The sequence below is a fragment of the Pinus tabuliformis genome, chromosome 1_1, assembly GCF_031772625.1.
Source record: "Pinus tabuliformis cultivar Carrire ecotype Pingquan chromosome 1_1, CPIR1, whole genome shotgun sequence".
NCBI classification, from domain to species: domain Eukaryota; kingdom Viridiplantae; phylum Streptophyta; class Pinopsida; order Pinales; family Pinaceae; genus Pinus; species Pinus tabuliformis.
In genome coordinates, this window is record NC_142297.1 from 942664810 (window position 1) to 942682171 (window position 17362).

The following is a 17362-nucleotide window of genomic DNA, read 5'->3' on the forward strand; positions in this document are numbered from 1 at the left end:
CCACAAAACTCAAAAAAATGGCTAAAATGTTGGGTATCTCTCCAAAGAACCCACATGTACAACTCAATTATTTGGGGGTTCTGCATTGCCATATGTGTGAGAAATTGATGTTGTTCAATCCCAAATCGATGGACGAGGCTTATTTATATGCACAATACCTGGAAAGCATAAGCTTGAAGAGAGAAAAGTCAAGTGTATTGAAGCAGAAGGAGCAACAAGACGCTTCTAAGGATGGGAAGAACAACAAAAAATGGGGAAAATATAAAAGGACAATAGCCAGAACACACGAGTGTAAAGATCCTAACAACCACTGTAACCACTAGAAAATTTATGGCCATACAAAGGATAGGTGTCGAGAGTTTCATCCAGAGATAAACCTGAAGACCAAGAAGAAAGATATCAAGAAGAATAATCTCATGGCCACCGATTCGAGCAACGGATTTGAAAGAAACTCAGATTTGGATGAGAATATCATTTGTACATTAGTATAGAAGGAGGTGAACCCGAGTAGCCTTCAACAACATGAAGAGAAAGAAATGACCAAACTCTTCCATATAAAGATACATGTCAAGAAGCCAAATATCGATTCTCTGTTTGACTTCGTATCGAAGGTGAATCTCATTGCAACAAAGCTAGTCAAGAAGTTGGGGTTGGAAGTTCATGATCATCCAAACCCATATTCATTGGGATGGATAAATAAGGATGCAAAACTGAAGGTAAAAAAACAATGTAAAATTAGATTTGCTATCATTGTTGATTTTATTGATGAAGTTGATCTAGATGTGGTTCTCCTTGATGTATGTGGAGTCACGTTTGGGAGTCTATACATGTACATGCATGATGCAATATTCATGAGGAGAGCCAACTAGTATCAGCTTGTCAAGGATGCAAAATCATTCATCATCAATGTGAACAAAGTAAAGTCGAAAATTTATTTGGAAGTGCCAAACAAGCCAAGAAATTGATCAGATCCAGCAAGAATTATGTTTTATTATTTTTAAGGTAGAGGAGTCAATAAGATGCAAGGCATCCCTAGAGGGGTGTACGAAGAAACATAAATAAGAATTGGAGGATTTATTACAAGAATACAGGGTTATGTTCTCAGAGCCTAAACAGTTACCAACTATTGAGATCTATCTATTGTTAAACTCCCCATTGCTAAATATTGGGTTGTACAAGAAGTCTGTTATAGAAGAAAGTGAGGTGAAGAAATAATTGCAACAACTACTGGAATAGGGTGTTATTCGACTAAGTACATAACCATGTGGGTCACCCATCATTGGTGTGCCAAAGAGGGATGGAAATTGCTAGATATGTATAGATTACAAGGCATTGAACAAAATAACGCTCAAGAACAAATACCCCCTGCCTAGGATAGATGATCTGTTGGATTAGTTGCAACAAGAAAAATACTTCACCAAGCTAGACTTGAAGTCTAGATATCACCAGGTTTGAGTCAAAGAAGAAGAAACCTAGAAGACCACCTTCAAAAGTAGGAAATGTTTGTATGAGTGGTTAGTCATGCCATTTGGCCTATGTAATGCACCAACTACATTTATGAGATAAATGAATGATATACTGTGCCATTTTATAGATTCATTTGTTATTGTCTATTTGGATGATATATTGGTATATAGTGCTACCTTGGAGGAGAATATGTCACATTTGACACAAGTGTTGGAAACATTGAAGAAGCACCAGCTGCTAGAAAATCTCAAGAAGTGTGAGTTTGTGTAACATTTTTTTGGTGTATTTGAGGTATGTGATCGGTGGAGGAAAAATGAAGATAAATCCTTCCAATATGGATGCCATCATGAAATGGACAGTGCCTACTAATGTTTCTGAAGTCAAGAGTTTCATTGGGGCATAATATTACTTGACGAAATTCATAACCTCATTTTCAGTGGTAGCAACACCACTCCATGCCATAACAAAAAGTGGCAAGAGTTTTGCAGTGGGGAAAAGGTTAGCAGGAGTCTTTTGAGGAGCTAAAGAAGAATATCAATTAAGCACCAGTTTTGTAATTACAAAACTTGCAGCAACCATTTGAAGTGGAGATAAATGTGAGTGGGTGTGCTATGGGAGTTATCTTGATGCATGGAGGAAGGTTTGTATGCTACCATTTGAAGCATTTCACGGGGGAGATATTAAATACTCTATCTATGACAAGGAGCTATATGCCATGGTGAAGGTTGTGAAGGAGTGGGACCACTATCTGATGGGAAAGGAGATAGTAATCCACATATATCACTAGCCATTACAATACTTGGAGGCCCAGAGTAAGCTATAACAAACCAGACATTACAAGTGGATGAGGTTTTACAACAATTCCATTTGGTGATTAAATATAAGAAGGGAAGCACAAGCATGTTGGTCAACATGCTTTCAAGTCCACCCACATCAAAGATTACAACTTTGGGGACTCTTATGCACATGGAGTCATTTACCCATGATGCATACAGAGAGGCATATTTAGAGGATGAGGACTTCAAGGAGGTGTATCAATAGTTACAGAGTCAGAGCCATGTGCACGATGGTGACAACACCATTGACTACCATCTCCAAGATGGGTTACTCTACAAGCTGGATAAGATATGTGTTCCTAAAGGTGAGCGATTGCAACTAATTAGAGAGGCTCACACCTCCAAGGTCACAAGGCACTTTGACATAGGGAATATTGTGATTAACTTGCAAAGGTATGTGTATTGGCCCAAGATGCCAGAGTAGGTAGCTAGGTTGATAAAATGATGCATGCTTTGTTGTAACAACAACCATAACAACATGAAACATGATCTACATCATCCTTTACCTGTACCTACTCTTCCTTGGGAAAGAATTTCCATGGACTATATGGGAGGTTTACTGACAACCAGGAAGGGACATGAGTACCTGTTCATGGTAGTTGATATGTTCAACAATATGTGTGTTCAGATTCCCTATAAAAATACCATAAGTGGACAAGAAGTAGCAAATTTGTTCTTTGGACAGGTATGGGTGCACTTTGGGATACCAAGGAGCATCATTTCAGATAGGGATAAAATATTTCTTAGTGCATTCTCGACTGCATCATGGGAGAACATGGATACAAAGTTGAAGAGAGCAACAACATTCAATCCATAGACAGATGGGAAAATAGAAGTAGTTAACGGGGATTTCATGCAGCTTCTAAGAGGATATAATCAGAAGTATCCAAAGACCTTGGATGAAAATTCGATATATATACAACATTATTATAATAGAGAAGCCTACACTTCTATAGGAAAGTCACCATTTGAAATTTGTTTTGGATATTTTCCACCTTCTCCTTTAGATATTGCATATGGGTCGCAAGGAGGAGTGAGGGAAGATTTTATAGGAGATGCTTTGAGGACTGAAAAATGTACAAAGAAGATCAGGCACATTGATCTATAGGTACAAAAATACTGTAGAAGTCATAGGATAAGTATAAGGCTAGGCATGGTCAACACAGAACATAAAAATTGTTCAAGGTGGGTGAGAAAGTATGGCTACAATTGAACAAGGAGAGGCTACAAGGGCATGGTAAGAAAATAAAGGCTTTGAGGTATGGTCCCTTTGAGATACTAGAAAAGGTGGGTGATAATGCCTATTGACTTATTTTATCACCATATATGTGCATTTACTTAGTTGTGAATGTAGAGAATTCGAAACTCTATGAGCCTTCCATGCTAGGTCAGGAAGAGGAACACATCCTACCTTTAGTGGAGGATTTGGAACTTGATGCTAAGGCAAAGTTTACATAAGATACAATTGTACAAAAGAGATCCAGAACTACAAGCCAGGGGCAACATGATATTTAGAAAATTGGGATGAAGGGACAACTTCCTTACAAAGCGAAATGGTACACCAAGGAGAAGATGGAGGAAAAACTTCCTCACCTCATTCAGTAAAAGATTTTGGGTACCAAAATCCTTCCAAAATGGGTAGGTGTGATATGGATTGGATCATTATATTTTTTATCATCCATATCGATGCATTCAGAGTGGAAAAAGTGGAGGAATCAACTCACAAGACCATTTTTACTGGTGGGACCCAGTTTGGCAAATCAAGGTCTAAAACCTTCCAGGAGCATTTTGAGGCATCAAACGATGTTTTTTGGGTTAAAAATTTACCACTCTACCTCCACACCTTTTAATTCTATTGGACACATAAATATGTTTCCATCAACACAAGAGGTGCGTCAATCAGAGTCTTTATGCAAAGGTTATGCCACTCAAAAGTTGACCTTCTAGTTCTCACACCTATAATTTGGGAGGATGTCGCATCAACCCCCATTTGTCATGGAAGATGGTCTAGTCACGTGTTTTTTATGTAAAATAATCTAGAAAAGTCTATTTTGTAACTCTAGTTAAGAGTTGATATAGTAAAAAATAACCACTAGTAGGCTATACGGTTGTGTTATAAAGAGGCATTATATTCTTTCGAGAGAATTTCGTTCCATAGATAAGAAAATATAGCTAGGATAGATATGAGGTAGAGCGCACAAAGAGGATCTATGCACTATAGAATCCCACGAGCCACATACATTACTTCTTTGTACCTGCAACCATACTTCTAGACAGATAAAGAGAGCAAAGCAACCTCACCTTCCAATTGGTTTTTCTCCCGAAAGAGTTTCCCACAGATCATATCTTGTGTCTTGTGTGTTTGTGTGAGCTTATTGTATCGTTCTCTACTTTTCAACATAATTTCAATTCACATGCATGCACAAATTGTAGTTAAATTTACAGATCTAGAGTTTTAATAAAACTGTAATAGTGTAGAAATTCATAATTTTAATATATTATTATCAGATCTCTTGTGACAAACTATCTACTGGAATATCCATGAAATTTTATGGATCAATCTCCTCCAAATCACTCTAAAAAATTATATCATTTACATACACAAAAATAATTAGAAAGTGATCACCTTCAAATTTCATGTATAAATTTTTGTCTGTTGATCCCATTTTGAAGCCTTGCTACTATAGACATTTGTCTAACTTTGCATACCAAAATCTTCGCACTTGTTTCAAGCCATATTGAGACATTTTCAACCTAAAAAATTGGTTCTCAACATCAATCAACTGAAATCCTTTTAGTATGTTCTATGTAAACTTCCTCTCTTAGATCACCATTCAAGAAGGTTGATATAACATCTATTTGATAAAATTTTACATTTTTATAACTTGCAAAGGCCAAGAACATTCTAATAGCATCTAATATAGCTACTTGTGCAAGATTTTCATCAAAATCAATACCTTCTACCTAAGTATACCCTTTGCACACAAGTATTTCCTTGTTTCTCACAACCTTGCCTTCTTCATTGATTTTGTTCTTGAAGACCCACTTGGTCCCAAAAATGCTCTTGTCCTTTGGCCTTGGTACAAGATCCCACGTGTTATTCTTCTCAATCTAATATAGCCCCTCATTCATTTCCTTGATCTAGTTCTTGTCTTCACTATCTTCGCTGAAATTTTTGGGCTCTATTTGAGATAACAAAGCAAAGTGAACTTGGTCCATGTTGCTCAATTTTCGCATTTTCACTCCAAGTTATTTGTTCCCAAGGATTTAACTTTTTGGATGCTTCCTTTGGATGTGAATCAGTGGTGCCTTATTTGTAGTGGAGGTATTTTCTTTCTTTTCCTCTTCTTCATAATTATCTAATATTTCTTGGTACTCATATTCTATAAAATCATGATCAGTTACAACATCTTTGGAATCATTAGATTTGCGCAATGTGTCATCAACAACAATATCAATACATTCAAATACCTTTTTGGTCTTATTGTTGTAGCATTTGTATTCCTTACTCTTGAATGAATATGAATACATACACGTGCGTAGTGTAAGAAGATACACGCAATATGAAAGAAAGTCCCATCACCAACTCTACCCTATGGAGTTTTGGTGTTTGGAATCGATTTGCAAGAGTCCCACCCGTGCTCTTGAATTAATAGCCAATGAATATGCCTTCATCAATTCTTTACTCTAACTTTTGAAGCTTGTCTTTAGTGCTTTTTATGTAGCACTTGCTCCAACAGAGTTTGAAATGGTTAAAAAAAAATTTCTTCCTTTCCAAAACCCATAAGAAATTTTTTCAATATTTGGCCTAAGGAGAATTTTGTTTGCAAAATATGCTATTGTTTAAGCAAGCTCACCCCAAAAAGTATCTGCAACACTTGCGTCATCCATCATAGCTCATGCCATGTCTTGGAACAACATGTTTTTCCTCTTAACCACACCAATTTGCTGAGGTGTTCCCGCTATGGAATATTGCCTCTTGATCCCATGCTCCTCATAATATTCATTATATTCTTTAGACATGTACTCACCTCCTCTATCAAATCTAAGACATATGATACTTAAATCAATCTCATTCTCAACTAGCGCCTTAAAATACTTAAACTTGTTGAAAGCTTCAAACTTCTCCTTCATGATCATGATCTAGGTGGCTCTAATGTAATCATCAACAAAAAAATAAAATGAAATATCTCTCTCCTCTTGGGATTTTCTTCATTGTAGGCCCACATATGTCTGTATGCACTAGCTCCAATGGTCTAGAGGTAGAAAACTCCTTGGCTTTGAATTGTACTCTCATTTGTTTCACAAACTAACATGACTTGCATATAATGTTATCCAGTTTGAACAATTTCAATAAGCCTCTAACCAATCTAATATTACTAATTCTAATTAGGTTGTAAAAATTGACATGATATAATATTCTATTCCATAGCCAAGATTCGTCTATCTTTCTCATGCAACACTTGTGTCTGGTATCATCAAATATATGCATGTTGTTGTCATTTTTTATTGCTTTTGCCACCAACTTTCCAAATTTTGAATTTTTTATTTCACATTCTCTATTTTCGAATATCATATCATTCCCATTTTCTCACATATGACTCATTCTAAGGAGGTTGTGTTTCCATCCATCAACATAGAGCACATTCTGGGCCTTGGTTTTCTTATCCAATCTGACTACTCCTTTGCCTCTAATGGGAATCGTTGCATCATTTCCAAAGATCACATTTTCTTCTCCATACTGCTTTAGTTGTAAGAATTTTCTCTTATCACTGGTCAGGTGCTTGGAGCATCTATTGTCAATAAGCCACTTCTCATGCTGATCATGAGCTATTAATGCTAGCTTTCATTTTTAAACTTTTTTGTCCTTCTCTTTTCATCTCCTCACAAATTTCTATTGACTAGGCCTCTTTTGAGTATGCTACATTAAGGAGCTAGAGAAACTATATCTACATTCACTTGCTTTATGACCAAAATTATTGCATTAGAAATACTTGATCTCATTCATTAGTGGAGTAAATGGGTTTTTACCATTTTCATGCAAGTTATCGGTGCCTTGAACAACTCTTGATATATCAACATCTCTTTTGGAAAATAATTACATTCTACAATTGATGGCCTTATGTCTAAAATTGTGACATGCAAAGAAATAACCATAACAGAAAGTAGGATACCTCACATTTTGTTGCCATGAAGAGGGAGTATATTTGGAGGACCTTTCTTGCTTCACTTGCTGATTCTTGGAGTCTCCTTGATTATTTTATATTGATTTGATTGTAGCACCATTGTTTTCTTGCCCTTTTTGTTAGCTGAAGCATTTGGTTGGCCATGTTTTCCTTTTAGAGAATTTGCATAATTGGAGCTTGGTTTATCTTTGAAATTTTGTTAAGGATGTTTGAACACTAAGCTAGTTTTGTATTCTAGTGATCTTTGCACATTGAGAATTTCCTTTAAGGTTTATGATCCCTTAATGAACTTCTTATTTATACATTCTTCGACTTTTGCCTTTGATAGATCAGATCTTAAGGAAACAATTTCTTCTTCAATTTTATGGAAGTTTTCCTTCCAATATCCTATCTAATTTGTAAGCACATATTCCTTCCTTTTTGACTCCTCCAATTTTTGTTTTAGAAAAATTATGTTGTCTTCATGAGGACATGCACTCTAAACCCCACAAATATTTAGCTTCAGTGACTCATTCTCTTGCTCCAACTCGACCAATTTGTTTTGATGAACTATGATTTGTTGAATCAAGTCTCCTTGAACTTCTTAAGTTCCTCTATATGTGTCTTCAAGGTCTCATTAGCAATATGATTCTTATTCTCCTTTATTTTTCACATTTCCTCCTTTAGTAGATTTTTCTTGTTTCTTTCCTTTCTCAGCTCATCTAATGCACCAATGAGCTCACCTTCATAATCTACCATTGCATCTTCAAGTTCATATCCATATTTAGATTCAAAAGACATAAGAACACATTCATTTTTCTCTTCTTCTAATGATGATGGCTCACTTCTATCTTTTTAATAATCACTTTCTTCATTGGAGTAGACACTCTTTTTCTTTTGAGCTTTTCCTTTTCGATACTTCTAAAATTTATTCTCTCTTTGTCTCCTTTTTCTTCTCCTCTTTTCTTTGTCTTGTGAATGGACACTTTGTAGAAAAATTTCCATCCCTTCCACATTCAAAAAAATTGAAGGGAAGTTTTGCTTTGTATTTTTTAGAACCCCTTTCAAGTTTCCTTGCAAGCTGAGAAAATTCTTGATCTGGTTCAGTGCTAAGAGTAATCTTCCTCTTCCTTGGTCTTCTTGGGAGATTTCTTGACCTTCTTGGAATGTTCTTTGACCTTCTTGGAGGATTTTAATGCTACTACATTAGACTCTAATTTTTCTTCTCTGATACCCATCTCATATGCTATGAGAGTCCTAAGTAGTTTATCCAAGGTGAGAGTGCTCATGTCAACCATTTCCTCAATTACAGAGACCTTTGTATTAAACTTTTATGGAAAGAACCATAGAATTTTCTGAATAATGACCTCATCTTCAAGCTTTTCATCTATGCCTTTCATCAAATTAGTCACTTCTTCAACCTTGCAAAAGTATTCACTAATATTCTCTTGTTCCTTCATATTTAGGCTCTTAAACCTCATTATATAGGTTTGGAGCTTCGTCACCTTCGCCTTTTCATTTCCTTCATATATTTTCTCAAGCTTGTCCCATACATCCTTTATTGATTTACAATGCATGAATTTGATCAATTCATTCTTGCTATGTCCTTCCAAAATAACATTTTTTTCCTTTGCATTATTTTGATAAACTCTCTTGCCATCAACATCTGTAGGCAAAACATCAAAGATTGTGTATCCTAACACCACAGTGGAATAAACATCAACACCCAGGATCCTAAAGTGTCCTTGTATCCTTAGTTTCCACACATTGTAATTATCTCCATCAAATATAGGAAGTTTAACCTCTTGACTGATCACAATCCCCTCTCAAATTCTCCTTTCAACGATTAAGCTCCAAACAAAAGAGTTGAATCTCATACCACTTACTGGAAACTAGCAATACTAAGGGGGGTGAGTGAATCAATATTGCATAATTTTTTTTTTTTTTTGTAAATAAAGAACATTTCAGAATTCAAACTTCAATACCACATGGAGAGAAACATTCACAAATTAAACATAAGAAAACTCACATGAAGACATTACGATTTTAGGAGGAAAACCAGTAGGGTAAAAAAACACTAAAGTTTTTGTTGCTTCTTCTTCTCTATTGCTTCAAAATATTCTCATTTACATACATTAGCTATCCACCACTAGAGAAGTAGCCCTCACTCCTTATAAATGAGATTATTTGGCCACCACCAACTTGGAGGCACCACTCTTACCGAGAAAAATCAACATGAACTTAGCTTGAAGCCACAACTTCATGCACAAACAGTTTTGGAGCTATAATGAAATTCAAGACTGAATTATAGCTGCAAATAAAAATGTTAGCATCAATTAGGGACCCTTCAACTTCCACTAAACCACTCTCCTTATGAGATAAAAAATATCCACATTCTCCCTTCAAAACAAGATTTCAATTGCTGCACAAAAATATGATTCACCTATGATATCTAATCTCTGAATAATTCTAGAATTCTACACAGTCTACTACAACCACTGAAATCTAAACATTCACTGCTTGGTTTAACGTACACACACACACACACCAAAAGAACTAACCAAATAAACTCATAGCTTCCTCCTATTTGTAATTTTCTGAGATCGTTAACTCATTAAACTCATAAGATGATGGAGGACTCAACAATTCTTTTCACACCATAGAATTTGTTCGTATCAATATACTTGACTTAATATTGCCACTAACTTCACTTAATGAGTGATATTATCCACTTTAACCACCTTCTAGAACTTATTTAAACTTTCTCGACCTTTTTATCAAAAGTCTCAGACAAATACTATAAAAAAACTCATAAAAACACCAGAGGTACATGCATAATTCACGAAAATAATCAAAATTGAGTAACACTCCCTTTTCTATATTTTCGTGCATTATAACTCAGGTTCCTAAGCCAAGACTAGCACTAGTAATTCTCAACGTCCACTTCTATCTTGTCTTAGTCCATTTTAGGTTTCCTTCCTCAAGGAATTTGATAGCTCAACTCTAGGAGGATGTTTAATACACTATGAAAACCTTTCCCAAGAAATTTGACACCATGATACACAATAACAACCTTTAGAAGGCATTCTTATGGCTCAATACAAGGAAATAAACTCATAGTTACAAGGCATGCATCAAAATACATCAACCTAATAGCTCAACTTCAAGAGTGAGCTCGATATATCATGATAACCTTCCATAAACAATATCACATCATGAGGGACCTTTTGAAGGACATATATAGGAATCAATACATGACATAGAACTCATGGATACAAGGCATACATCAAGTGGCATCGATGGAAACAACAACATGTCAACATCATTGATAATATACCATAGTTAGCCAATGCCAACCGATGTGAATCATAGCTACCCATAGTCAACCAAATTCTATGATAGTCAACAAACGCAACCATTATTGAGGAAATGAAACCATCCTCGACTAAAATCAACCATAATCACACAAAATAAACTATTGTCAACCATTATTGTGAATTACAACTAAAGTAAATCATTATTGCACAAATCCAACCCTATTTTTCTATATTTAACTAGAGAACCAAATATAACTTTATGAAACTAAACTCAACTATATTAAATCAATGCTAATAAATGTATACCTAAGCTAACAATATTTTGAATTAAAACTCTTAGTATTACAAAGTGACATAATATAGAAGTAAATTTCTTAGTGCCATGACAGGACATAATATTGAAGTTAATAAAGAAGGAAATTGGCCAAGTCCAATGAATGCATTGGAACAATCCAATAATACATGCAAGAAATTGACCACATTTTGTCTAGATTTTTTTATATTTTTCCGTGAAAAAAGAGAAAATGTCTATGCACTATGAGATTTCTATTTAAATGCATTTCCACATCTATTGTATTTCTTTCACATAAAAAATGAGATAATCCAAGGAATAATAAGACAATATCTTGTTTCATTACATAATGGAGATTATCAAAGCATAAGGATCCCATATGGTAATAAAGCCTCATTCATATGATTGGAATGTAAGGATAATTACCTATTGTAAGATATAATAGTAATATTCTATGGGTGGTACAACTAGCCAGGAAGCAAAATAAAAATATATACACCCCATATATATTACAGTACAAAAACTTGAAATAATCATGGAATCAATTTTTGTTAATAAGATACACATACAAAACATGGTTTATGACTTTTAAATTCATCTTCCAAGGTATCTTGTACTCATTATGACATTTTTTATTCCTTAGGGACTCTTCATATTCCTTGTTATGTAAATGATACAAAATACCATAACCTTTATAGATTAGGTTTCCAACATTATGCCTCTTAATCCAAAGGAGTTTATATGAGTATAAGAAAAGAGCTAAAATATGGATGTGAATAGATCTTAATGGTTGAATTTTCTCTACAAATATGGTGGTTTTAAGATGACCATAATTGAAATGGCTAGTAGAAATTGTTCTCTTGTACTAATTAGTTGATTAAGTATAACCACAAATGTTGGAATTTGACTCTAAGGCTCAAAATTTCCCGCACAATTTCCTAATTTAGATAGAAATTGATTTCAATCTCCTATTAATTAGAAACAGACTCAAATTCTAACTTGAAAATCACCATAAACAATTGGAGGTTTGAAGAATATTATGAACTACAGAACTTTGCTCCAAGGCTCAGAAATTCTAGGACAATTTCCTAAGTTGCCTACAAGTTAATGATTTCTACTTATTGTAAATATTTCCAAATGATGATTTCAATATGACCACAAACTGATATATAGTAGAAGTTGTAAATATTCTATTAAATGATGGTTTTACAAATGCCACAAATAGAATCATGCTCTCATGGCTTTGACTCCAACTCTAGCTACATAAGCTTAAGTTTTTGGTTCCATATATGGTTCATGATTGCTTGTTCATGCTTTATTGATAAGACTTTGAAACTTGAATTTTGACTATTAATCACAAATACTACCCCCCTTTGCCTCATTAGGTACAAGGTGAGAAGATGAAAATATTTCACTACAATTTGTGTAAATACTTGAAAATGGTGACAAAAGGATTGATCTAGCATGTTTCCAACTCAATCATAATGTTGGAAAATTTTGAAAATTAATGGTGTTGGATTGTACTAGAAATGCACCTATTTACAATGTAATTCACTCAATTCCAAATATATGTACAAGTAAACTTACAAAATGACTATTTTCAAGTTACAACTATTCTTAATGTTGGGGTTCAATTGATATTCATTATTGAATGTGAGATGCCACTTAATATTGGTTCTACTATTTTCGTTTGATGTCAAGAGGTTGATATATCTCCTTTAAAATGTGGTGATTAAGTAAATTTTCTACTCACCACTGGTGCTTAAAATGTCGCACATCATCAATATGCCACTACAACTTCATTTTCTTTGCCCCACTTCTTCAATCCCACACTATCACTACCTTCTTGTCTTATTTAGATACATGTAAGGTACCAACATCATTCATAGCCAATGCATAAACTAATTCTTTTTTTCCATTGGTTGAAATTGGAGTAAAACCTTGTAGTTGGGATGCATGCAAAGAAGTACTTTTAGTGGCGGTAGGAGAATGATCAGTTATTCCATATAGAATAGAATTTATAGAACTCATAAATCCATTAGAAGTGTCATCATCCATTTCATCACTAGTTTGTGAGACTATAACCATAGCTCTTTAATATTCCATATGAACAGTTCAAAACTAGGGCCTCTTATGGCAACATTATTATTATTATTTTACATTTCCAATCAATATGAGATTAAAATGTCACAATTTAGACATAAAATCATTAACCAAATACCATCATTTGAGTGATGCATCTCAAGTACCACTAAACATGTGGAACTTGAACTAAGCAAGCAATACCCATGTCATCAAAGAGTAGATATCAAAGCACTAGATTCATATTGATTTAATGTACACAACTTCTAGTATTTTAATAACTAGCAATACAAAAGCTAGTATTTGTGTGGTGCTCATTATAATTTCATTTCCAAGGGCTAAAGTTGTGGGTAGCAATGAAAATTGCATTAGGGTTAATATTCCCTTTTCTTCCAAGGAATATAGTTTCAACTAGTATGGTTTTGAGAGAGAAAAGCAATGTCAAGCATCAAGAAATGGTTTCTCGGATGTAGAAATATTGGCATGAAAATGAGTTGTTGATAAGATATATCATTTAAGAGTCAAGCAGGGTGGAGATAATGAGAAAAATGTATGGTTATAAAATGATATCCCATGGTATGATTTTTTTTGGAAGAGAATGATGCCAAATTACCATGAGGAGAGAGAATGTAGTTTTTTCAGAGCATGCAAGAGAACCAAGTACAGAAACAACTAGGGAATTGACATAGAATAATGTATATGAATTAGAATGTAGATGAGGTTAAACAAAAATAGAGAGTACATCTCCTCACACAACAAAAAGAGCCTAAGAACAAGTAATGATTTTAGTGTAAGGTTAAATGTAGAGTATCAGGTGTAGCCTTCATTAATAGTTGAAATAGGCATACATTCATTGATGAACTATGAATGGATATCTAATAAATATTAAGCACAAAGAATGACACTTAGTAGAGAAATGGGTGCAAGTGATTTAGGACTACTCAGAGTGGCATATTTGATGAAATCATGGTGGCAGATCTAATGATTCTCTTACTGAGACCTGTTATGATACTAGTTTTAGTTTTCATAAATTTTAGATAAGCATGGATCAATTTTCATTAATAATATACACATAAATACTTGGCGTGTGACCTTTGGATTCATCTTTCAAGGTCTCTTCGACTCTTGATAATAATTCCTATTCCCTTGGGATTGTTCATGTTCACTCTCAAGCATATAATACAAACTACCATATTATAAATTATATATCCAACATATGTAACAATTGAATTTATGATGATAAATTCTATATTACATGTAAGTCCATAGATATAATTTCAATAGTGATAGTGAATCCTATGAGATTGGAAATATGGAGTCCACTATTTGTTAATCAATTTAATTTTTTTTTGCAAAGTGAATATCCTAAATCCTAAATTAGATCAAAATTATATCATTGTGATTGTATGCACTAGCAACTATGGATAAATAGCTTTCACAAGATGTGACGTTCTACTAAAATAAACCATAAATGGAATTGGTCATTATGGAAGAGAGAAAGTAAATAAGGAGAGATATTATGTAATATGAATATGTGAATAAAAGCTCACAACTACTAAAACGGAAAAGAAAGCTACCCATCCATATAAACTAAAGAAGAAATGGACAAAAAAATTCCCAAACATTATTGTTCGATATGTGATTAATATATAATGTTAAGAAACATCCCTGACAACAATATTTTATGGATAACTCGTTAATTATATTTATAGTTCATATACAAAAGATGTTTTAAATATTTGGTTCAAATAATTTCTAGGAGTGAGGTTATCAAATTTTATAGTTTTCGGGACCTTATAGAGTTTTTAGGACCTTATAGGTTAAGACATTCTTAAGTTGATGGATATAATTTAATACAATGACTTGCATTAAACATATTTGTTATATTATGACTTACTATGTTATATAAAAAATACCCTTCTATACGTAAATTGTTTATTTTTACAGCTTAGATGATTTTATGATGAATCCTTTAAGTGCATCTCTCGACATTCTCCTATATAAAAATACATAGAAAAGTTATGTAATAGTGAAAATAATTGAATGTTTAATAAGTAAAACGCTAAACTTTCCATAATGGATTTTAAAAATGAATTACATCTCTCATAAGCTAGAGAAACTTGGAGGACCAATAGAACTCTCAACTTGTATAAATAAGTTTATGAAAAAATGTAGTAAATAAAAACAAATCGTAGTATGACAATGATTGTAAGATTAAAAAGAAAGCTATTAAGGAAACCTCTAAAGAGTCTCTTAAGGATATCGTTATTTTTGTGGAAAAAAACATTAGGAAATATGTAAATAAACAGTAAGATAAACTTATATATTGTTGTGAATTCAAACCTAAAAAGTTTTAGGGAAAAATTCTAGTTGAGAGAGATAAAGAAAATAATAGCATGCCTATGAGTAAATGGCATAATACTTTAAAAATCAATGAAATTCCATTACATATTTAGACTACATTAAAACCGTTATTACAAAGAGAGATTTTTACTTTTCTAAGCATAAATTTTTGGTTTATGTATTTAGACAAAAGAAACACTAGTTAGGCCGATAGGCCTTTCCTATTCATCAATTTTTCGTCAATATTTTTATTCTGAGCCGTTGGATTAGATGAGACATTTTCAACAGTGGATGTAAACCAGAAAAAGAAAAAACGGAAAATCAAAAAAGCATGGAAAGTCAAAAAAGCGACATGTTTTCACGATTCCCGTGAAAACTCTGCAATTTTAACTGGTGGCGAAATTGTGTATATTTTTTCACGTTCCCCGGCTATTCCCGTGAAAACTCTGCAATTTTATATGGCGACGAAGTTGCAAGGTTCCTAGACGAGAAGGAATCCAATTTTTCTAAAATTAGAAAAGAATTAGTGTCGGTGTGAAGCCCTGATCCCTATATTCTCTTGCCGTGAAAGTCCGACGGCGAACATCCCAAAGATTCGGCAGATTGACCGGCGTTTGTTATTTTTTTAGTAATTTGTTTCCGTCAGTGTCTTCACAGTAAAAGCGTGGAGAGCTTGGCACGTGGTGAGTATTGGAGTGGGCTATTATGGAATGCACGGCTTTGACAGCCCTGCTCTTCTCATGATTCAATGTTTTTACCCTTTCAATCTCTATTTTTTCGCTCGATCATCCAATCTCTGTTAACCGAATGAATCACACTGTTACCGTGTTGAGGAGGAGAGAAACGACTGAGCACAGGCAGTTGGAGTACAGGGATTTACAGTGAGCACAGGCAGTTGGAGTACAGGGATTTACAGGTTCTACTGAAGCAGAACAGCTCAGAACCTCAATGATGGGAACGGAGGAGGAAGAAGAACAAGAAATGCAGCCTGTGGAGGATCCTATTGTGATCAAGAAGAGGAAGAGGGAGTCGAGCACAGAAACAGAAGAAGCAGCAGGGGAAGAAGTTATTCCAGAAGATTCCAATGGGGTGGACCTCCAGGAGGAGCCGCCTGTGGAGGATCCTCTTATGATCAAGAAGAAGAGGGAGTTGAGCACAGAAGCAGAAGCAGCAGCAGCAGCAACCGAAGAAGTTGTTCCAGAAGCTTGCAATGGGGAGGACCTCCAGGAGGAAGAAAATCAGCTTCTGCCAACAAATCCGTATGCGATTGCCAGAAGGTAAATATCTCTTCTCTCTCATGTGTTTTAACTTTTATGTTCTTATTGAGTTTTTAATTTAATCTTCTCCGAATTTTGTATATATGAAGAATATTTTGATTTTTATGCAGCAGTCCCACTGGCATAATTGTTCATTTTGTTGTAGCGTTTCCATGTGATCCTTCTCATAAATAACTGCAACTTTCTACTAATTCTGTGTTGAAGAATATTTTGATTTCTATGGGGTAAACCACAGTAGTTTCTCCTACTAACGTTGGTTGCAATTGGTTGCGGGATAAGTGTGCTTGCTTGGCCTTCCCCTCCTCTCCATGGGACGTGTTGTTTGTGTGCATGGTCGTAAAACATTATTCTGATATGCCTCGTTTATGGTGTTTGGAATCCATCCTCCTACTATAAAATCTCCTCCTTTAAGAAATCTGTTATTGAATGCTAAATATGCTGTCGATGTTGCTTGGATTTCTCTTAGGGGTTTGCCTTGTTGTTTTGCTGAGTGAAGGTATCAACTGGAAGTTCTGCGGCTGGCCACGGAGAATAATACAATTGCTTATCTGGAAACAGGCTGCGGGAAGACATTGATCGCAGT